This window comes from Diachasmimorpha longicaudata, chromosome 1 (genome assembly GCF_034640455.1).
Source record: "Diachasmimorpha longicaudata isolate KC_UGA_2023 chromosome 1, iyDiaLong2, whole genome shotgun sequence".
Taxonomy (NCBI): domain Eukaryota; kingdom Metazoa; phylum Arthropoda; class Insecta; order Hymenoptera; family Braconidae; genus Diachasmimorpha; species Diachasmimorpha longicaudata.
In genome coordinates, this window is record NC_087225.1 from 8,669,921 (window position 1) to 8,694,795 (window position 24,875).

A 24,875-nucleotide genomic window follows, 5' to 3' on the forward strand; every position below is an offset into this window, starting at 1 on the left:
AAGCGGGAAAAACTTTACATAGGTAGCCACGAAAGTAGAACCAACTGCGCATTATGAACTTTAACCAACATCAGGAGATTTCGTGACAAAATCAGAAACATTTAGAGTTTTAGGGTTTCCAGGCGCTTTCATGTCAACTTCACAACCTATATGAAAAAAATATGTATATATTTTCAGCTTTCATAGATCTTAGGGTATCTATAGCGTGGTCAGGTGGAAGGAAAAATTGAGAAAGTGATTTAATTCCGAAATTGTTGAATTTATTTAAAACTTCTCGGCGACATCTCAAATGATCGAACTAAACGTTTGAAGAACAGAAATTGAAGAACCTTTTAGTCTAGATTGGTTATAGTTCGATTCCGCCATAAACAATTTGTGAATGGAAATTTTAGAAATTATCAAATATAGATTGAGAAAGTGAATTGACATCCCTGTGTCACCATAAATTCGTGGAATAGTGTTTAACCCTCAATTTTTTTACCAGAAAATAAAAATTAGTATAAACCATATTCAACTTAGAAATCACGTCAGGGAAACTTTCGCCCCTCAATACTGTAGGAGTCAGTAGATCGAAGAGTTCAAGCGCTTCATTGAACTTTGAAATTCAAACAGCGAAATGTTAACGAGCGTTCAATTTTCAATGACCCTTGAAAATTCAATCAAATGACAAAAAATTAAATTTTATTTACTCTAGGGAATCAGTTCAAACATTCACGAACCCTCTCCCTCAACGCCAATAGCAGACTAACTAGTTGACCTCTAATATTGATGGAGCAAACTTTGCAATGTTCTCGTAAAATTGAAATTCGGGAGAAAAAAATGAAAAGTCGGTAATGGTTTTGACGGCATAATTTTTGTTAAATCCTAGGGAGACGCTAATGAAAATGCGATTCGCATGCGCGTTAAATATTCCGTATATCCACGGTGCCAGACGATCCTGGGATACCGTAGACTCTGAAGAGTGATGCTTCAGTTTAATTGGAGCATTACACGTACTTGGTTTCCACAAGTGCGATCTTTCACCAGCCCGCATGGCTCCTTAAGCTCCTAGAATCATAGTTAACGATAGGAAGTGTTGGCTTATCATCGCCTGAGAATTCCAGTTCTCTACCTTTGAGAAGTTTGGGATTATGCAGTTATGGAATTATGTTGAAAATTAATTATTATAGTTAAAGAAACTTTCCAACCCGAGAAAATACTTGACTTTTTCTAACGTATTCGGTTCGAAGCAAAAAATCCCAACAAAAAGTAGAGATTCAATTTATTTTCTCTGCAACCACAAATCGTGAAAAATACGCTTCACCCTCCAAAAAAAGAAAGAAAAGGACTTTCACTCGAACACCTTTTAGACACGGAAAATCCAAGGGAAAACCAGAAAAATACAGCTCAATTGCTCTGCTTGTGCTTTCTTTTCAACCCTGTACCGCCGAGTCTCGAGCGTCAAGCTAGTAATTAGCGGTGAACGTAATTAGGAGAGGGGCATTTCAATTAAAAGCAGTGGCGGCCCATCTCTGAGTGCGGAAGCACGGGGGCAGGGGGGGTATTTTACCGTCGCCGAAAATTTTCCCATCCTTTGACGCCTCCTCATTATAACCTCACCGCCATTTAATTTATTACGTTTCACTTACGCCAGAAGAAAAAAAGGCGCAAATGCAATTTGGTTAAAGTAATCGAGAAAATTGGTAGGAGATAGGCAGATGCTAAGGGAGTGCTCCGTACGGTATTCCTTCATAATTTGAAAAGTTGAAAGATCTCTCCCTCTAGCGCGCGACGGTGTTGCATTGCCGTTGCATTCCATCACATTCCATCAATATCGCAGGGAAAAATATTAATTCTGCTAAATGAATTCGGCTAAAATAATATAACACAAGTGCACTAGTTGAAATCAATTATGGGAATTATATCACAATTATTACGTGGAAATTGGCTGTTGGCTGTTCACGAGTACCTCGAAAAAGTGTAATTCGGTTGGGAATTACGATGGTACTGAAAGCAGATCGTTAGCTCATTAATTTTTCGAAATATCTGAGGAAAACCCAGCGCTCCCGAATTGTCGTCTTCTCCGATCCACGACTCATAGGAATAGAGAACAATGCGAAGTACGGACGAATCGGCTTGTGGCTATTTCCGAGCCTATCGGAAAATCGGAAATCGTGTCAGTATTCCAATCGTTAACCGGATTAGCCCATTTAACAATAGTGAAGTAATCGAAACGTCCGTAATTCACACCGAAATCCATAAGTACTTTTTTCCATAAAAAAAGAAACAGTAAATTACCAGTTTTAAAAATATTGTTCCTTTTGAACATCTTATTATTTTTTACGACGCCAATTGCACTCTTTGAGATGTAGTAGATGATTGTGACAATGGGAGATCAAAAGAATTAACAATAGAGTACTAAAGAGGTTTTCTGAAGAGTCACAGCCGATCGGTTTTTGTCAGTTCACTGGTAACAATTCATTTGAAATGTCTCGTTTAAAGGTGCAAAGGACAAGTGTGACTTGTACTGATCCAGATATTCCATGAAAGCGGACAATTCACCTATTGAATTGCTGAGAAACGTGAGCACAAGTTTCCATGAGCGAACGAAACGTCTCGTACGTCAATTGACACGACTGGCGTTTGAAAATCTCTCGAAATGTATTGCAAAAATTTTTTTTGATAGTGTTGAAAGTATCTAGAGATAGATATATGTATAGATATATATTGAGATAGTTATGGAAATTAGAATTAGCTTGGATTCACCTAAATGACTATTTGATTAATATCAGCAGCTACAGGTGACAAAAAATCATTGTAAAAAATTGCACGAATCTTTCTCATAATTTTTGCTTAAATGACCTGTCAATAATTACGGTACCACCACTCGATCGCTTTATTAGTGAATTCCGTAATCAATGATGCAACCCTCGGTGCAATTGTTAAATAAACAAGTGCGTTATTAGTCATTAAATGTTAGAAAACTCGAGAATAGTCGAACATATTTCTGAACGCCCGAAATATTATCCGCAATGATTTTACGTGACGTATCCCCATCGTATAGCGTCGATAAATTCTGAATATCTCATTGGTAATATATAAGCTCTACGAAACCCTGGAAATTGGAGTTAAAACACTGGATCATCAATCTGCGGTGCCTCACTGGGCGACGCAAATTGTGATCTCCACGGGAGTAAGGAGATTCCATGCCGGAAGGATAAGTACACTCTTAACCCGGGTATGGGGGCCGAGGGTTTACCACTGTACATGCGACGAGAGAAGTAATTCCTGCGATTCACGGTATCTCCATGGTTCGACTAAATGGTTTAGTCTGACCCGTGTTATACTCTACTTCCTACCACATTGTCCCGCATATTTGTTCGCATAGTGAACTATCCACTTTCTGAGAGATTTCCCGGTGAGTTGTGGACTACCGTAGGAAGTAATTGTGGATAACGAAGGGTAATTGTCGATGAGAAATTGAAGCTCTGATACTTCGGGTATTCATTGATTTTGGGTGATTGAGAGGCGGAAATTACCGGTCGAGATTCGAGCGGCTGCGAAAATTTTCGACATCTGGTCATTTTTTAAATCCCGATAGGCTCATCTCTGCATTATTATTTTACTGTTTGTTCAATATTCGCGTACATTGAATTTTTTCTTCTCAAAGCCTCTTCGTTATTTTTTTAAATTGTTGCATCATCTCGCAGTGCTCACAATTCACATTAGGCTGCAGTCTATGTTATTTAGAGAAGCAGATCCGTAGCTTCTTTAAGCCACAGCACTTTTATCCTATTGATTCTAATGGATTAACTGATTCCGGTAATTGACATTTCAATGAGAAATATTTCTCCCACTCTCGTTATTATTCGTTCCCATTGTTCCGATAATGAAGACTCAAGCGTGAGTATTTCAGCGATGACTATCTCAAACTGTCGCACTCCATCAATCACATCTCAACGTTTTAATTTTCCAAAATCAATAGACTCAGAAAAAAAAATCAACTCGCTTTAGGGACGTCCAATTTTCCAGTTTCCGCCAAGATGGTATTTATCGTCTTCAGGAATTACGATAGAAAGCTCAGTTAGTAACGACGGAGTTGCGAGACAGGCCTGCTGTGCCGGCTACCGTGAAAAATTGAAGCCATCGATCATCCGCGCTCCCTCCATCTCGCCCCCATCCTCATCCTCGCCATTCTTCCATCCCTCTCTCGTGCCCACACACATTCATCTATCTCTGGAGGGCCGAGTCCAAGGCGATCGTGAATATCAAAACTATCGATTTCCTCATTAGCATAATATCGCCAGAAACAAAAAAAAACTTGAAAAAGGGGAACTGATGAAAATCTAATAATACGTGTGAATTAAATTATTCCATAGTTTCACGTAGAATCAATTAATCAAATTGTTTTCTTGGCTGATGCAAAGAGACGTAGATTTTAATTATCCAGAGCCTATTGAACATGAGAGAGAGCGCCTTCGTTAGCACAGACGAATCCGAGAATTTCCCCTCGATTCTGTGCCTTTTGTGCCGAGCTATATCCACGGGTGAATCTCGTATCCCCCGAGCGTCCGATTCTGAGCTTCTCTGGGAGTTTGTGCACGACAGTTACACATACAGGCACACACATCGTGTGTATTTTCCTCACGGGAGGGTGCGGAAATGACAGGGAGATTGGAGGGTGCCGATTCAAGTCAAGTCAATGAGTGCTACGTCTGCCTGGTGACGATTCTCCTTCACCGGTGTATTTGTCGGAACTAATATTTTTTGATATTCGGGTTCTTCAAACGTAGTCCAATCACCGAGTGACGGTTTCGCTCATGACCAACTGACGCCTAGTTAACATTCAGTTTTCCATAATTCAACCTAATTATCCGTTCAATAGTCCGCGACAGGAATAAAAAAGTTGAAACGTCCAGCGCATTTACAAATGAATCTCGTGAGGGATAAAAGACGACTCGACATGATTTACTTTAACAAAAGTACGTGGATAAGGCGGTGGGTGGGTTAAACGATCGTCAATAATACTGTGCACTCTACTTCGGCGTGAGGAGTGGGATCGGAAGGACCCGGTTGTGGATATGCTTGAGGTTGTGAAAACGGTTTGCCCTTTTCGAGTTCTGAATTCATCTTTTTAGGTCTGATTCTCTTATTTTATCCTGTGCCGTAATTCTTCGTTGCTGCATGAGGTGAGAGGGAGCATTGGCAAAGGCGAGGGAGTGGAGACAAGGACCAAAGCTACGTTCACCAACGCCAGGTTCAAATCCTCCCCCTCTTGCCACGTCGCGAATACGGTAGAAGGACAACTCTTGCCATTTTTCATTCCTTTTTTTTTTTCTCAGTCCGGACCATCTCAGCTTAAGAAATGCAACTCTCTCCTCCTTGGAGGGATTAATTGCGCCGTAAAACGAGAAATTCAGATCCGAACCTCAAAGTAAGGAGGCGACCACTATCTTTTCTTCTTTCATTCGTTCCACTTTGCTCATCGTCAAACTGAAAAGATTTTAGCCTTCCCCATTTTCTCGCTTATGTCCCTCCATCCACTTCTTGGAATACTTCTCATCTCCTTGGGCTTGCAATCAGTATGGCAAATTGCTTGCAATCGACCTCAAACTATCCAAACCCGTGGCTTGGGAATTAATTCAATGTCTCGGGACAGATGGGATTTATTATTTTCAAATGCCCGGAATTGTGTATAACGGATTTCATTAAATGTAATATCGGGGTCTTTCAAGGAGGAATGAGAGGTTTAGTGGAGCTTCGGATTTATAGATTTTTATGATTGAGAAATCCCAGCGGATTAATTGCTCCATTCGTTTGAAATGAATCGTTTTATCAATTTTTTTCCAACTCATGTTATCACCTGTGCTTTCGACCAAAGGGGTCCTTATAGATAACCAATTAGGAGGATGTATTGTTGTGAAAAAATGGTCCTTTCATGATAAATGTGATGCTTCGACATGGACTGCATTGTGGAATTCTCCATTGACTATTTCTCGTTTTCACTGCGAAACAATAGTTCGATATTGAAATGGTAATAACAATGAGGCTGTTCAAATTCAACTAGAGAGCTTACCATATGGTTTGAGTGCATTAATTGCTTTTGAAAGAAAATGGAACGCTATTTAATGGCAAAAAAGAGCGATTGGCAGTAGACGTCTTGAAATTTAAATTGAAAAGTTCTAGTGAGCTTTCAAGGAGATATAATGAAAAGCGCATAAAGTGAACGAGGTAAAATTATTCAGTGTACTCCACGGTGGAAGATAAATGACTTGAAAAGTTTTTAATTTTTCACTTATCACTTCATACATTTGAGGAAGAATTTATAGATACTCTTAATGTCAGAAAAATTAGCAGTGAATAAAATCTAACTTAGGGAGTGTCCGATGAAGTTGGGATGAGTCGTTGCATCAAAGTATCTCCAGTATCTCCATTTCAGACATCTGAATGAAATGAACACTTGACGAAATTTCAACTCTCAGTTAAAATGCTGCATCGTGTGACTTAAAATTCAGACAAATTCTCATTTTATTCGGACAATACTTACGCACTGGATGAAAGTCTTTCAATTATGTGTGAAATTAAGACGTTCTTTTTAGGCCATTTTTTCCTGGGTTTGTCAGTTGATATGTATTCAAGTAAAAAATATTTAATCATCTATAAGTGATTAAGAACTCGATTTCATCGCTTCCACGATTTAAAGGATAAGAAAATAATCTAAATAGGTTTTTTTCTCTGGTTTGGCCCGGCGATTACATATTCCAATACCACCAAAATGCCACTGGCAAAAGTTCCCCAAACTTAAACTCCCGGATCGAAGATGCGCGCGCTTCGCGTGCGGACATTTCCAGTTTTACGAAATAATTATTTGAAGTCGATACTAATTTATCAATTCCCCCCATAAAATAAATTGAAATTAATTTTCTCAATTAATTACCGTCTGAAGGTGATGAATTTTATCACTTTGATCTTCCACCCCGGCAGCGCGGCCCGAGACACAAATTATCCACTTACGAATCCAGCCAAGCTCAGTCTAATATTCATGCTAACCTAATGGGGACTACAAATACCGATAAATAAATAATTAACATCGACGAAGCTGTCTCGAGTATGTAAATAACTCTCATCGTCTCCGCCACTCCCCTTTATCCAAGTACCTCAGCATCCATGGCAAATTAAATTAATTCTCACTTTGACGCATCATTGGAGACACGGGAAATGAAACCACAGGGAGGTGCCTAGTCCTCAACACCGGGTAGTTATGCAGAAAGAATTTTCTTTCTCTCGTTTTTTTCGATATCTACATGAGTCACTGCAGCACAACTGTAAAAATCCAGGGGGAATTATAAATAGCATGAATATTCTCTCTGATCTTTAACGCTAAATGCCTTCTTTCTCCACTCGGTTCTCAACGCTTTTTAGAAATTCTTCCTTTTACTTCCGCTTCTTCTTCATACTTTGACGTGGAGACTTGACTTTTCTACTTACTCTCTTTCTTCATCCTACTTTTTCTTACCACCACGAGTTGTTAGGTAGACTGTGTCAGTTGGTGGAAAAGGTGCAAAAGTGACGATGCGCTCGAGAGATGGGTTGGACGAACTGGAGAAAGAGCATTCAGAAACTTTTACATTAGGAGCAGAATTTAGTTCAAAATATCTTAGCGATATGGATGGAAAGTTTATTGCTGATGACGGAATATTGGGGCTTTATGTTATGAGAAATCCTTTTCTTGTTTGAAATTCTTCGCACGGGTTGAATGTTTTTGTTGATGTGACTGGAATCGGAGGGGCAGTGGAAAAAGCTATTTGATTGAAAAACTTTATGGAACAATGAGCGTAAAATTATTGCCAGGAAAAAAATCTGTGTCTGTGAGGATTTTCCGAAAATTCTCTGATATTTTGCTGAAAATGAAATTCGCAAACAACTTTATTTCCACAGCATTACGATTTGTCATAACCGAGGGATTATAATTTTTTCCAGTGCTCTACTAGAATTTTTATAAAAAATTTCTCCCCGTGTGTCGAGAATTGAGATGAGAAATAGTAAAGCCATGAACATTCCAATTATGCAATGATAGTTTAAACTATTTCTTCACAATCTTCTCCCACTGATGCTGTGTACCGATCGGATCACTTTAATGAAAACATGAGAGAATTACAAACTGAATTGAATGCGATAATGTTTTATCGCGACGATCAACGTTATATGGGATCAATGATAATAAAAGCACACAGGATATTCGATTCACATTATATAGCCTCGTAGAGGAGTGGATATAAAATTGGATCGATGGTACGATCAAGTCACCCAATTAAATCGGCTTTATGTGCGAGACGTAAGGGACAATCACAACACCCGTTACTAGCCTGGAGATTGCTATCGCACCAGATGTTTTTATTATGTTGTAAGCGTGAATATTCCTATCTAGCTAGAGGTGAATAAGAATTGCATGGAGCGCTTCTCGTATTACCAACTGTCTCGTTGAAGTAAATGACTGGTTGGATGTTTCAATTTTTCCAAGGGTGAATTTATTTCTTTGTGATTGAACGTCGCATCGTATTCATGTTGGAAGGGAGCAGACATTTTCCAAGTATCGTTATCACCTAAGCCATGACAACGGGCGAATTATGATTATGAATTATTCATTAATTTTTCTTTAATCAAAAATCCCTCCGGAATTTTCCTATGTCAAGAAATGTCTTCCGAAGAAATAATCTATTTCTTGACTCATTAAAATTCCGCGTAACGAAGCCATAAATAGCTTACATCTAATTTAATTTCAATCCACGTATTGATGTGATCAATTATACAATCTGGCTCTCAGCCCCGTTAAATGTGTAATACCCCGAAGGTACTCACCGTTACAAATTATCCATTTTTCGCTAGTAGAGAATCGGATTTTTCATGAACTTAAACATTGGACATTGATGGACTTTTTCGAGCGATCCGAACCATTTATTTCGTCAATTATGAATACCAACTCCAATATCTTTTCACTATATTTCACTGAACCCTCGCGAAATTATTTAGACCACGTGTCTTTTAATATAATGCTTTATTAATCGAAAAAAAGTGAGTGGAAATTAAAATATGAAAGGTCATATGGTTATTGCCATGAATTCCTCTTTATATTTAATTTCGTCGTATCAACGGATAAATATTGATTCATTCGGTGAACTCTTCGCCCTCGAAAAGTCAATATGAATATTGGTATGATAATTGTGAAATTGAAAATAAAATGTTTCGCGCAGGCCGAATGGTGCAATAAGCCAATTTCAAAATCATAATCAAAATCATCAATAAATTGCCTCAAATGAGCCAATCAACTTTATCATTGTCACTAAACCCTTGAAAGAGTATCATTGAAGTAGATAAGCCGGTCTCTGTCCTCGCCCTAGTCGCTTAAAAAACATTATAAATACAAAACAGAGCCATTCGCCGCTTAAACCCCTAAATCGTCAAACTGTGTACGAAAATTCGATTCTGCCATTTACAAATTAGGTAACGTGTAATTATCCAATTACCATTAATCCGGTGAATATTTTGATACCGGCATCCCCATCTCTGGCAATCATTTCGCATTGGGTAGCCAAACCCCTGCATAATATAAATCCAATGATGATCAGACACGAAGGGTAATCGGGGTATTTTAATCAGCTGCAATATGTCGTCTGTTGGCCCCAATATCACTAGTAAAATTGATGGACATTCGTTTTTCCTCGCCGCATGGATAACTTCATATGAGCAGATGAACAGATTAATGATAACAATAAGTGATAAGTGATAATTAACTAGCTTAAATCTCAATATTACATCAATCATACGAAATTTTTTATGGAACTTCAAAATATCCGAGTTTTTATAGTTCACGAATATGTCTAAAGTAAATTTGGGTGTACAAAGATTGAATTTACCCACTCAAATAAAGTTTATCTCATTTGGTATTTTTAAACTGAAATGAGCTTTTTTGTTTTTTTTTCTTCTTTATTTATTTCATTACTCGAGAAAATCAATAATTGCAATAACTAATACAATTCTGAAAGATCAAATACACAAGGTACAACATTGCACTGGAAATATGGCGCTTGAACTGCGTTAGTGCTGTTGAGTACGGACAAGAATTTCTTTTGATAGGCATGAATATTCCCAAATGAAATATTTAATGCAGAATTTAAGCCGGGAATAATAAAAATCATGAAAAATGCGGAGAATCGGGCGTTCGAAATCGACAAGAATTTATTTAAACCACAGGCCAATGTTTCCCCTCGCATTCGACATTCAATGGAGAATGAAAAAAATATTAGTTACATAGTTGAGGTGCAGTTTGTCACAACCGGGGAAAAAACTGTGTTCTGTATCTATAAAAGTCACCACCACACGATATGTTTAATTAATCAAGCTTTCGTCCTCGTCGCTCCAACTCCATCTGCATCATTCTGTTTTATTTCACAGCAATATTTTTTTTATCCTCATTTTTCATCACAGCGCGTGTTTGTCGAATCTCATGAATCATTCCATATTTTTTCATACAGGCAATTAAATGCCGTTGAATATTTAATCACTGGAACTTTAATGTCGCCATGAAAATCGTACAGTGGAGGGACTGAGGTGCACTGAACGTCAAGTACCAGCAGAATTTATTGGATATGGGTATGGGATGCCGGGTATATTTAAGGGGGCACTGCCCCCTTGACTTTTCTTCAGCATTTCATTAATTAAGAGAACGTTGATTCACTCAATGGCGCCTGAAGGATTTTATAACCCGTCTGTTGCTCTTTTTTGACGTCGGAGGGTAGAAACGAGTCGCTTAATTGATTCTAAAAAGTGTGAAAATTATTGTCCTCCTTTCCAAAGCAAGAAATGGGAATCAATTGAATGTAGGTTTCAACGAAATGTTATTTTTGGCGAATAATTGCATGGGCCGATCATACTAATTATATTAAATACTAATTTAATAATTTGTTCCATTGCCTCATAGCGCAAATAGCCTCGTTGTTGCGGGGGTGAAAAAGAAATTGTTGAAATTGAAACCGTATAAGGGGAGTAGTATATAAACTAGACGGTCAGAATCTTTCTTATGATACTGCTACGAAAAAACATATATTCACGATTCACCACCCCCAGAAACCCTGCAAAATCTCATATTATATATCCCACTAAAAAAAAATCATGATTCCATTCACCACCAAATACCTCCTGAAGAACGCACATAACGCGGTGAAATACACGATGTTGAAATTCATCTGAGGCGCAATATTTCATAATAGATACGGTTGAATAATTTCTTGGATGTTGTAATAATCCGTCTCATTTCCTCGAAACTTTCGCCCCTCATCTCCAATAAAAAATATTTAAACTCCGTTTCACCTGTTCCTGATTGGTTCACCTTCATGGAGCGTGATCCAGATCTACCAGAATGCATTGGTGCTGGTCATGCTAGTAGTTTAAACGAAAGATATTTCAATATAGGGAACGGAAAGCATTTTCTCTGTCATCGTAGTTCTTAAAAAATCTCTTTGCCAGTCTTCCATCACGGAGAACTGTATAAAACAGGCGAAAACATTGGCATTACCTCCTCATAACTCACACATATTATATATCCCACTAAGAAAGTTACCATTATTTCATGCACCGTCGAATACCTGCCAAGGAACGAACATAACCCAGAGAAATACGCGATTTTTAAGCTTATCTGAGGCGCGTTATTTCACAAAAGATACGGGACCGCGCATTCACGTACACTCCGGAACAATGAAAAAAGAAAAATTCAAACTAAAACGAGGTCGTGTATGGATCTGGGCCGCCAGAAAGAAGCAATGGGTGGGGGAGGGTTAAAGGATGAACGTGTTTTCCAGGAGGTGCGAAATATTTTCTCGAGAATCGGAGGCAGCGTCCGTGAAAAAGTGAAAGAGGGAGACGGAAAAGAAAAAAAAAAAGTGGAAAATAAAAAAAAAGAGATGGGAACAAAGTTGGGTGAGTAGGGCCGACGTGTGAATTATATCGCAGTAGATTCTGCATACGTGAATGTATCATTCTGCACGATATAAATTCCTCAGTATAATCTCCAATGCAAATCACGTATTTCCTCTGGCGGTTCTACGAATTGAGGGGAAAATTTTGCTTTCACAATTTGTTCTCATGTTGTCCCGCGTCTAAGCGAGTTTGGTGAGTTTTTTCTCCATTTCCTTTGTGAGAAGTACAGGGAGAATATTGTTGGAGGCTCTCCTAGTCATCCTGACTCTTGGTTTTACGCTCAGTTGCTTGCACAATGGTACATTCATCTTCGTTCTGTTTTTTAAGGAAAATAATAATTAATCAGCGGGTTAATAAACCCTGGTGGAGTAGCTTTGTCATGATGAGGAGAGAATGTGGAGGATTTCATGGGGGATGGCGTTCTCGATCATCTTACTGACTTACGTCCATTGTATGTATAATTAATTGAAACTGAAATATTTTAGCTTATCGACGTTGTTCAATTGAGTACAAACCAGTTCGCTGGGGAATTATATGAAAGATGGGTTTTCCGTTTGAGATTATATTCCAAAGTGTATCTAAATTGCCAGGATAAGGAGATTTTCCAATATATCGATGTTTAAGGCCCCTTTTACAATTCACTAAACAGACCTTCGTGCATTAAAAAACCTGATGCATAAAACTATTATTTTACATAATTCAGATTTTTGAGTCCACTCTCGTATCCGTATTACCGTTTTATGATAGTCGTTTCAAGTCCTTCCTGGCTTTGTATTTTCCCATGAACATCTTATTGAGGTGAGATCTATCCTCTGCCCGAGAGGAAAAAAGTCGTAACGAAAATAATCCGAGGAAAAAAAACCTCTAAAACTGAAAAGAAAAGAACAAAAAGCCTCGTAAAATTCGAAGTGATGAAAAATTAGGTAGAATATACTGCCTCACTGGTGTTTATTCAGGATTTCAAAGGTGTAAAAAGATATAAAGAGGGTGGATGAAAAAAAAAAATTTGAACAGTTTATATTCTTTCTCTGGGGATATGACGGTCTCCACGATAAGCCGATAAATGGAAATATTTTTTCGATGAATTACGAGTGAAGAGAACAACAGAATTTATTACCTACACTCGCTGCTCCACATTTTACGGGTATTTTTTTCCTTTTGTTGAATGTAGATGAAATAACTACAGATTCTGTCCCTAAAAAAATAAAGACTGAGCTAAAAATTTTCTGAGTCGAAATTCAGTTGTGAAATGAGAAAATATGGTGATCGGTCCTTCATATCTTCAATTACATTTCTCCATTGCGTCAGCAATTGACGAGAATATGCCCGCATTTGCATAGTGAAAATGATTTTTCATGTAGTGAAATGTCACCAGTTTTTTTATTTGATTTATGCAAATGGAATTTGTTGGAATAAAAAAAACCGTCTAGTAATGGAAAAAGTAACGGTCACATGCATTTCAAGTTATTCTTGTTGAGAAAAATTTTCTCAATTCAAGAAAATCCTTCTCCTCGCGAAAAATTTCGAGTCAATGGTCCTGGTAAATGACGCGCCGAAGATCGATCGGTTAAGTTCATGGAGAATTGATGATGAAAGCGTGTCCAGGCTGACGGTTCATGGAACAACGTGCCATGAATGAACGACCTGACGCGTCCAGAACGACAGTGGGGTATAGAAGGGATAGCCTGAGGACTCTATTGCCACGAAGAGGTACCTATATCGTCGAACGACCGGATACGACCCTCTGAGTGGATAGGTGCATGCCAGTCAAGTGTGAGGTGTGAGGTGTGAGGAGTGAGGGAAAAGGGTGGTGGCTCGTTTTCACGATCCTCTATCGATTACCGGGGTATAGATGTCTATGTGAAAGTGAGAGCATTAACGTTCTACAGCCCGTAGAGGCGTCAATATTCTCGAAGGAGCTGTGGGGCCAACAGGAACTATCCGCTAATGCGAGATACCACATCGATGCAGCCGCTATTCACCCAACTCTGGACTTTACGCATTCTATTATGGAGACGTTACAACACTATGACTACACGAATTCGAGCGATACCAACCCTCTTATCCTCTCAGCTATAATTCATGGCTCTCAGGGGAGTCACTGAAGACTCGAAGGTACCCCGCCCACGAGGTGAAACGAGTATTATCTTATGTTGGGGAAGTTTATGGTCTATGCTGCAAAAGTGGAATTTCATTATTCCATGTTTTTTATTGCACGAGTTCCGAGTGCTTGAACCAGGCCTCGGAAATATTCAATCAGGATTGGATCTCCAATCAGGCCCCAAGCAGTCCCAAAATCGTAATCAAAGTGTTGTTACAGTTGTAGAGTTATTTTCTAAGACTCCATTCTAAGGGCTAATCCCAGGGTTCAATTTAAAAATTGAAAAGGCATCGTCACGCCTAGAGTAGGTTCAAATGAGTCTCATATCCTCATGAGCTGAGCCACTGAGACTCCAACTCAGTATTCATCCAAGCTTGCTCCCATTCTCAGCTAAGGCAACTCTTACCCGGCTCCAGACGTCAAACTTGCTGTTCACATATTTGTCCACAGTGCCTAGAACTCTCTGACCTTGGAGTAGATTTCTCGCTAAAAGGATTCCCAGTGGAGTACTACAGCTCGTCTTCTCCTACTTCAGGCGAGCCAGCCTACACCCAGTCACGTTTTCTTTCTACTTTGAAAGCGGTACGTGCTGGGTACAGGCTCGTAGAAACGCACCATCCGAAGTATATATGGCCGACGGTAACAGGAAACGAGAAGTAGAAAACGACCGCTCGTTGTGTGCTCCAAGGGATGCGACACTGTTGACGGTGGGGTGAAAGAGTGTGTGAGTTCACTGGCCCGCTTGGGAAATTCGATAGAATAGCACCATGGCCATGTATATTTGAGGCCCAGCACTCACTTCCTCAGTTCTAAGGGGCAGCTGGAAATAAATGAAAGGGACTTTTTTCGTCTACGTGATAGTCTGGAGTCTTCAAGACGAATACGTAACATATATGACTAGTGTCAACTCGATTGCACGGAATCCGACAAAAACTGAAAAATCGAAAAAATCTCTGTTTCGAGTATAAAAGTTGAATACATTTCTTACAGAAGTTTAGTCACTAGAATTGGCTGAAGTTGGGTGGAATTAACTCGTCAATTTTCGTACTTTCTAAATAAATATCTATCACTTCATAACGTCCCTGTGATTTCTGGCTATAATTCACCCGCACGGTACGCGGTCTTGCGCTGTATTTCAGTAGTAGAAACTGATTTCCGTCAGACTTGATCGATTTCCCACTGTTTTCTGATATTCTAAAATTGTATAGTAAAAAAAATTGACATATTCTCTTATCAAATGAATATTCGAAAGTTATTCAACGAAAAATGATTAGATACATCTATTCCGACGCAACTGCATTGCCAATTCTCTTCTCATGTTTCGTGAAAATCAATGGACCAGTGGAAAGATATTTGAATATAAAAATTGGATGCCAAAATTTGAGTCTAAAAGAGTTAACAGGACAATTGTATGCTCTAAAATAATTCGTCATTGTTATTCCTTGACTGCCATTTGTAGTTCTAACTCATCTACAAAATTACAAAAAAAGATAATTCTCTCGGGTAAAATGAATAGCGTAGTAGGTGGTATAAGCCGAGCAGGGAGAAAGCATATAACCGTATCACTACGTTTATCTGTTTAATTAGCCTCATTCAACGATTCCTTCCCCCTCTGAATTCACCGAGACTGCATTAAGGTTTGACAAATGACGACAGAGAAAGAGAGAGAAAGCCAAGGGGAAGTTTATGCCTGTGTACAACAGTCTAAAGATACACTTTGTCTGTAGTGCCCCCCCCTCGCTCTTCGTGGACTGAAGTTGGAAATCTCAGTCGGTGGAGTTGAGGTACGATCATACAAGATAACAGTTTTAATTAAACAATGTCGTAACAACAAATGAGATCATTCGGAATATTAATGAGTCCTTGGATTTGTCACTCTTTTGCATTTATTCATATTTACGTTGGAGATGACAGCTTTGCAAACTGATGTCCTAACAGTTTTTACTTTTTTCTTCTGAATGTATTCAGTACATGAAAGAAGTTTCCACTATTTAAAACTAGCGGTTTCATACTTTAATATGGCATTTCCTTCTTAATTCCTTACTTTACATGACAACATGTTGGAGGAATTATTTAAATATTTTTCAAGTAAAAAAACACCACCGAAGTTCACGGAAAACAATTCAGAAAATTCATTAAATTTTATATCGTGCAAAAATCGGTAAAACTTGTTCGCGGAATTTTTAGGGGACAATTGACTATGCTCACTAATGACCAAGCACAATTATCAGACCACTGATTGAAACGAAATAAATATGTAACTGAATCTCGATTGCGTTTTGTTCTCAACGTTATAAAAAACAAATTATCAAGCGGAAAATAACAACTAAAAATCGTGTCTGTAAGACATCTTATACCGGAACACATAAAACCTCTAACTCTTGCAAAAAAATCCAACATCTAAAGCTATCGCTCCATCACATCGAGAAGGGCCTTCACGACCCTTTGGTACATAAAAATCGTGAGATTGCTCTCGTCAACATCAACCCCAGCATCAACGATAATCGGATCCGTTGAAAGGTAGAGAGCCATCATAAATTTACCATCGTGTGTCTGTTGGAGAGTCTCGCAATGTACAATCTCCAAGCGCATCAGGATTTTCTTAAACCCTTCGGAGATAGTGCCAGTGAAATCGTCAGTTTTCGGGGGGTGGGGCTGGTTGAGCGCTTTCTCCAAGTTACGAAGCATCCTCAAGATGGGCCCACGCTGGACCATGAGACTACGTTTGAAATAGTTTGATGACTGTTCAGGCCTCTGTGAGCCTTCGTTAATAGCAAGAGTAAAGTCATTGAGTTGTTCCTAGACATGTGATGGTGGACTCTCGATTGAAATTTCCTTGGAAGATGTTGCATTATCATCATGAACCTCATTTTCCTGTTCCATCTTTACGTTGGAAGTTTTTGAAGAGATCGTGAAACTTGTGAAATGTAATTAAAAAACCTTGCGAATTCGATAGGAAATTCGATTATTATTGCAGGGGCACTTTCTCCTGATTTTCCATTCATTTTATTGAACAGTTCAATAGAAAAGACTGAACGGAGATCCATCTTTCTATCTATTAATTTATTCCCTGAACATAATCGCGCAGCTTATTGAATTTTTTAAATTTTATATTAAGGTATTTATGGCATCATCACGAAGAATAAAAAAGTCAATATTTTGATAATTTTTTTGCACATGCGTTCCTTGATGCATCAAAATCCCACGTCCTGATCATTTACACTGTAATCAGGCCTGCTTGAAATTTTTTTTACACAGTAACAAATAAACCCAAATGCAAAGTATAAAGCGACAGATAAATACAACTAGAAACAGTATACACCTGATTTCTGTGGGAAAATCATTATCACTTTGTCGTAATTGAAAGTGATTGGCCATACTCCAGAGGTTAGTGTACTCTGCATACCTCCTCGTCGCGCAACTCGGGCCAGCTCGTCTTGTGTACTGAGTAAAGCCTTGCCTCCATCGTGTAACGTGTTTGCAACCCTGAGTTGCTCTAGATGAAGCTCACATATAGCACAAGCCCTGAAGATTGGGAAGGAGAAACGAAGTGAGGCTAAGAGGACTTTGCATACTGTGGATTTAGGTCCGATTTGAGAAGTAAGGCGCGTCGGATTACGGTAATTAATGCGGTTCATTCTTGTTTAGAATGCTGTTCTAAAATATCAGATAGTTGTAAAACCTCAGAGAAATTGCTTCTGTCACAGTTGTCAATTTATTTTTGTTCGTAAATAAGCAATTCGCTGCCTCATGGGAATTCGTTGGAATTTAATTCAAACATATTTCATCAATGTTGGCAATTCATTCTGTCAATCATATTCAATCATGTTGTGTCGTCTAGACTCACCATTCCTCTCAATTTACCAAATAGTATCACTCTCGAAAATTATCATCTCCACCGATAAAAAATAATTCGCAATACTCACTAACCCCTCCCCAGCAAAAGAATTTCATTTTTAAATGAAAATTATTCAGTACCTCGTGGGCTTTACTTCCAACTATTGATTGATCAATCGCAATAAAAGCGACACAAGCGATAGCAAAAACTATTACTCCAAAGCGACAGCCATCAAATGAAAACCGCAAATTGAAAGCCTATAAAATAGCCATCATCTGATAAGCCATACATGATACCATCGAGTCTCGGAAATAGTTGTTGTTGGCCATAGTTAGGAACAACACCAACTAAAACCTTCAGTACCCAGTTGGTGGGGCCCAGGTTAAACTGTAACGGCAAACTTCCGAGACTATCTGCTGGTGCAGTAGCTGCTAGCTACAATGAATTCTGACCTCTTCGTATTCTCTCACATGAGTTCAACACAAGCGCAATGTAAGTCATTGAATTTACTTGTGCACACAGACGATGCTTTATCCTCTCACCTCTCGGTGAAATCTACCAACACGCTCTCGTAGGTGGTGAAAACCCGCGAGCTCGCCATTACGCGGTTATGGTTTGTAAAATATAACATTGCCACCGGGCCCTCCACTGTTTTAGTGTTCAAACCAACAGTTCTCCCCCTCCCCCTTCAGCTCTCTCACTCGACTGTAACTCTACCGTACGCGTTCGTGCATTCGTAATTATGCCAAGTGTTCTACTATTTACAAGTGGTGGTCGTGAGTGTGAATTAATATCTGATTACGTTTTATTTTTACCGTGAAAGTGATTGTTTAAATTTTTAAGAATATTTGTTCATCGCTTGCCGACTTGAATATCCAAAAGAAACACAATTTATACGGTCGAATCGTCGTAGAAACACAGATTAAGTTTTTACCCATGAATTCTAACGAAAAAAAACTAAATTCTACAATTTGTTTGAATACAATCTCGAATGATTTCTCTCAAAGGGAAATCTAAAAGGTTGGATGGAATTCCAAAAGCGGTAGAATTGATCAGCTCTCAATTGTTCACTGCATTCAGTGGCAATGGGCAGAATGTGAGTGGAAAATAAAGCAGAAGTGCAAAAAGGTGATAGAGAGATCCTTTGATATGCTAACCAGAAGCAGCCCCTGAGTTTTTCCCTCATCCCTTTTTTACTATCCACTGGCATCTCGCACCGATAATGCCACATTTCAAACTTCCATTAAGCACTTAAAAATAATCTCGTTATCGGCTCGTCTGATATGCAAATTGTCTGCATTTGCGAAAAGAAGGGGGCACCGTAGTGGCTCCCTTTTCCATCCCCCTTTGCGGCTTTTCAACATATCCAAACACCAGATTGTCCCGCTCTTAAAGTCATCAGTATTTTTTTAAAAGATTAGTACAATAAAAATTGACGAGCGATTGAAATTATTCCTCCGCCAATTTAGGCCGTTGCTCCCTCAACACCATCGAAACCTCCGGCTGGGGAATAGCAATGGGAGTACCATAATCGGAATAACCCAGCCGAAATATGTAAAATTATTGATGAGCAGCATCTGGTAAAGTTAATCCCAGATGATGTACAATGTAGCCACTGGGCAAATGAACTGTTTTCAGAATGACCAAAACCCCACACTCCAGTGGATAGCTATGGTCCAGGCCGTCATCACTGTACCTCGGCCGAGGGAGTCTCTGACGAGGGTTGCCAGGATTACAAACGGAAGCATCCGGCGATATAAATTAACTATCCAGCGATGTTGTCCGAAGGCAACGAAAAGGCGAGGGTTTGGAATGGCGAGACAACACTGGTCCGGATACAAGATACAATTTCCACCGGTTTCTGTGTCTCAAGGGTGCCAGCCAACTGATAAACAGTAATTTGCATTGCCAGTACACACTTTACATAGAACCAGGAAGTTCTCTGTAAATGAGTGGAGCTCGTGGGCCATTTAGGGAGTGCGATGAGAGACATTCACTTCAACGTTTAGTGAGAACCATTTGGTTTCATATTGAACTATATTTTTTCCGATATTTCGTAATTTCATGAAAAAACATAATTTAATAATCGAAAAGGAAGATGAGCGTTGCCTTACCTTTTCGAGTTTGATTCTCGGATTTTTAGTGCGCAAAATATTTATTTATTTACTCTGAATCAGCCTCATTTGAGTTCCCACTACTTTTCTTCCAGGATTAGTTCATTTTTCAGGGGTAATAATCCATTTTCTTTTAACTGCCGCATTAAATATTCGCTCCACTTCGTACCGCTAAATTCCGAAATTCCAGTAGCATTTGCTCCAAATTTCCAACCACTAAATTTTCTATTAGACCAGAAGTTCACTTCAATACAGAAGCTTTGATAGCATATTTACAACGAAATACCACAGTCACTCCTGAGGGTAATATCATCAGCAATACAATTTTCATGGTGACCCAATCTAATTCGCCCGCTTCAATTTCCATCCTCAAACTAGACGTCAAAGTGTATGTGTGAGAGACCTGAAATAATGCTCTGATGTATTCCTACACAGACGGTACATGTACAAGTGTTGGCTTAAACGCGTAATCCACATATTAATAATCTATAACGCAAGGTATTATCGGCACTCTCTGGTTCTTCATAATAGATATACATTGTGTATATGATGGTAAATTCCTCGAGACACATCAATTTGTCCGTCTCGTAGATTCTGGATGGCAGATGACCGTGTAATTGGATGGCCCAGATCTGGGGGATACTGCCCAAAGGGGCTCCGAAACGGTCCCGAATGCGTGCAACTGCTCGTGTTGGCTCAGTAGGGCTGTCCTCCGGGGCCGATTCATCGACATGTAACACGCTTCATCGATGTCTATGAAATTAACTCGACTGCGTCAAAGCCCTCTAGGTGGTTGGATGAGCCAACCCACATTATTACATTCTCAATACCAACCGCTTTGGATTATAATGATCGTATCATCTCTGATGAAATTATGTCATTGTTGTCACATCAAGTGCCAAAATGATTACAGATGCTGCCCACTAACAAGGGAATGACTATAAGTATCGTCCAATTATTGCAATTATGGCTCATTAGGATAATTGTTATTGTCGTTGGACAACAACAATTATCCTAATGAGAATAAACAATATGTTTTATTGAGATTTAACTAAAACATTCACATTTGGTTAGCATTTGGTAATATGACTGTGGCAGTAGTGATGAACTACTTTGATGCCCCCTAGACAAAAAAGAAATTTTCACGAATCATTGAATATATTCCGCACTTTTGTGTCTAAAAAATCGAGAAAAAAAAATTATGCTGACCAAGTTCCGTGCAGTCAATCACGAATTCACGTTACGCGCCATCAGCCGAACCCAACGATCGCGATTCTCCCGTTCCATGGACCGAATACTGAACGAATCCATACACAAACTGGTGGATAAAAAAAGGAATACACCCCTTGTATGGAAATATTCGGGGAATACCCCAGTTGTTGCGAGGGTTTGGAAAACACAGAGTGTATCCTTTCACAATACCTTTTTAGGGCTTTCCTGCTCAGCCAATTTTGGAATCCCACTAGATTTTTAGTCTAGACATTGATTTTTTCATTGATTAAGTTGGCTCATTGGAGCAGTAAATGACAATATCAAATCGGAGAAATGGTATTGTACACCAGATTAATAATGATGAATATCATTCTTTTGTCAGGTCTATGATAAACTTAGGAATACTTTACGATTACGTCATATATTTTATCTATAAATAAATATATTTAGTCGATCAACTAGGGAAAATGTCAAATACTTCTAATAATAAGATGGACTGGGGGGAATAAATTGTTGAACGCAAATGTTTCACTTATTTTTTAGAAGAATTTCTATGTCACAAAGACGGTGCCTGGTTTAGTGTGCTATTGCAATTTCTAAGACATATTGTTTTACTGACTAACCCTTAGCACTGTCTTCATGTTATCAGGAGAATCAGGTTGTAGTGAATGACAAACTCTGGGCTATTCATCAGCCGTAGAAACTAGGAGGTGAGCTTACAGTGAGGATGGTCTTGTGTTTGGCCGGGTGGTACCCGAGCGTTAATCTCGTTGCCGGATTAATTCCTCTGGGAATAATTATAAGAGCTTATATTTACCCTACCCAAAGTCATGAATTATTCCAACACATACCGGCCCCCGGAAATGAGTCGGAAGAGGTGGATAGGGTGCGGTGTGTACCGGTTCAATGTTAAGTAGTAATAATTATTAATTATAATCAGGTGAATCCACCCTGGGCTTCAGTATTTTGTTGTACACAGAAATAATGCCGGGGAGAAGAGGGGAAAAAAGGACAGGGAGGATCACAGTGAGATAAAGCTTTCATAAGCTGTCCGCGGGTGTTTGTAGGGAAGCCTTCCGTCTCTTGAGTAATCACTTGGACGAAGGGTTCTATCGGATTTTCAGATGAAAATTATCCTATCGTTGAATAAAATTGAAAAATGAGCCATGCGTTGACTCATTAATAATCTAAAACTCCGCAAAAATTAATTTATGACAATAAAATTTGATACAAGTTATCAAATACAATTAGAATCAAATATAATTAGAATGATAGAAATCAATAGTATTATGATAAAATAAATATTATTGGGGCGGGAGGGTAAAATTGAATATGCGTCAGAATACAATTTCTCTGACCCCGAATAAACATTGACCAGTTTATATTAATTTTTAGTGAGTTTCGGGATCGAATAAGGTAACGATGATTTATGATATACTTTTATGGAACGATGGGGTAATTTTCGTCAAAAATTTATTATTATGTGCTTTTACGAAAATTTGATGAATGAAATTTTCATGGAAATTCGAAATGAAGAGATGGCAGTGGAATTTGTGCTGCTTGATTATTGACAGTGTGATATCACTTTCAAAAGCTTATTACGATCCCCGCCTCTATGCAAAGAATTCCACGCTAGATTATAGATTTAATTAAATGCATGCACTCCCTGGGATTTTTTAAATTCATTTAATGGAAAATATTATACTAATTCTTCTGAGAGAGACTTTTAATTAGATTTGAGGGAAAACCCTTATGAAAATTCAACTTTTAGGTAGAAATAAAGAAAGTTTGTGAGAACAAAAATTGTTGTTAGAAAATACGAATGAAACAACCACGATGATTACAGTTTTTATTAAATTGAAAGAGTTAACTCCGCTTCTTCATTTGCATTCTCCTCTCTAAATACATTTAACATTTTATCCATGTGAAGATCAAAATAAATCCACGAGGTTTACAAACTTTTTGTATTCAACTTTATGCCAAGTGATGTCATAAATAACGAAAACTTTGGGGCATTCACGAGTTCAGGATTGTACAAACAAAGTTGTTTGAGTCACGGTACAAGAGCCTCGATATTTCCAAAACGTTGAATTTTATTCACTTCCGCTGGGGGAGTTGGAAATTTCGACGATTTGTACCGTTGAATGTCGGTGGATTCTGTGATTCCCTCTGGGACGGTTAATTGTTTCCTATATAACAGGACTAATGGTTTCTCTCTGCATCATTTGATGGGACATTCGATGGATGATCAATCAATCGAAGCGGTTTTCCGGTGCATATACATAGTGATGGCTTTCATCCTACATGTTGCAGTCAAATACGCTTACTCATTTCTGAATTGTAACGTCAATAATGATGTTTCCAGTAAAATGAAACGGATGTTTTCAATTATTGCGGTTACCAACTTTTAAAGTTATCAATGTTTATTGTTTCAGGAGTAAGAGGGACTTCCCACTACATTGACTGACGTTGCAATGCTTATTGGTTCCCGTGGCCGTCAGGTAATACTTTTGTCACAATAATTACCGTTACATATTAATTACCGAGACAGTGCCACAATCTCCATTCCCCATTTTTCTTCCCTTCCCCTACTTACAATCAATCCCGTAAACATCAAAGTCCATAGTTGCCTTCTGCACATTCAATCAATTCGACGCCCGCAATCGGTACTTCTCAAGAGTAACTCGGAGAAACTTTAAATCGCAAGTAAAGAGAAACCATGAAATTTCTAGGGATATCGACGAGTCATCCGATGGCGGTGGAAACGCGTGAAGAATATCCAGGGTTGAATTCTTAGCCATCAGTATGCAGCCGACACGGTGAAATATCCACTTTGACTGTGAGTAAACATAAACTGCTTAGTACGTTAGAGTCGCAACGAAGGTGGTTATACCCTACGATAAAGAGAGGGAAAGAGAGTGGACTATACAAGTTTCAGGAATGGGCTGGAAATGGGGTGGGAAAAGGGTAAATGGGAGCGATGCGGCGGGAGAGGAAGAGAACGAGGTAGTAAAACGGGCCAACTTCGGAGGAAATAACTTAGCGAACCAATATACCGACCTGGGGTCCAACTAAATGAAGCAGCTTGAGTGGAAAGTTTGTTTCTAAACCTAGGGAAATACGTAGGAAAAAGGGGTGACGGCGGGGGGAGGGGCTGGGACGCGGTGGCGTCTTCCAACAAATTGAAAACACGAAACGAAAGAGATTACGGCGTACACGGGGTGGATGGGGGGCGGGAGGGGGAGTGAAGAAGCCACTCATTGCGACTGGTGTACACAGGGACCGCAGTTGGAGCTTTCGGACGTTTTTACTTTAGCGTAGGGTGAAATCGATAGGATTTACATTTCTACGGAAATTTGAGGTTGTACAGGTGAAGGGGCACCGTCAGATGATTTCTCATTCATTACTGATTGGTCTGAGGATCATTTAAGAAAATGAAAAAGAACACTTGTCGTCTGTTTAGGGTATAGATTAAATCGTTATTCAGATATACTGAGAGAAAAATTTATAAGATATAGAGGTGATTTGTTGCAGGAAAGTCAATTATTTTGAATGGCTTAAATCTACGAATGGTTGTGGTTCACGGAATGCAAATAAATTCTTGTTTATTTCTATTGTTCTGTATCATGAACGTATTACATATCGAAGTATTGGAAGT

At 38.9% G+C, this 24,875-nt stretch overlaps 1 long non-coding RNA gene across 1 annotated transcript in view; it reads left to right on the plus strand.

Moving 5' to 3' along the window:
* Nucleotides 1-23,697, plus strand: part of LOC135172748 (uncharacterized) — a 35,017-nt gene extending 11,320 nt beyond the window's left edge. The window contains exon 4 of the long non-coding RNA XR_010301168.1: nt 23,653-23,697. This is a non-coding gene — a long non-coding RNA (uncharacterized LOC135172748). The remainder of the gene's footprint in view (nt 1-23,652) is intronic.
* The last annotated feature ends 1,178 nt before the right edge of the window (nt 23,698-24,875 follow it).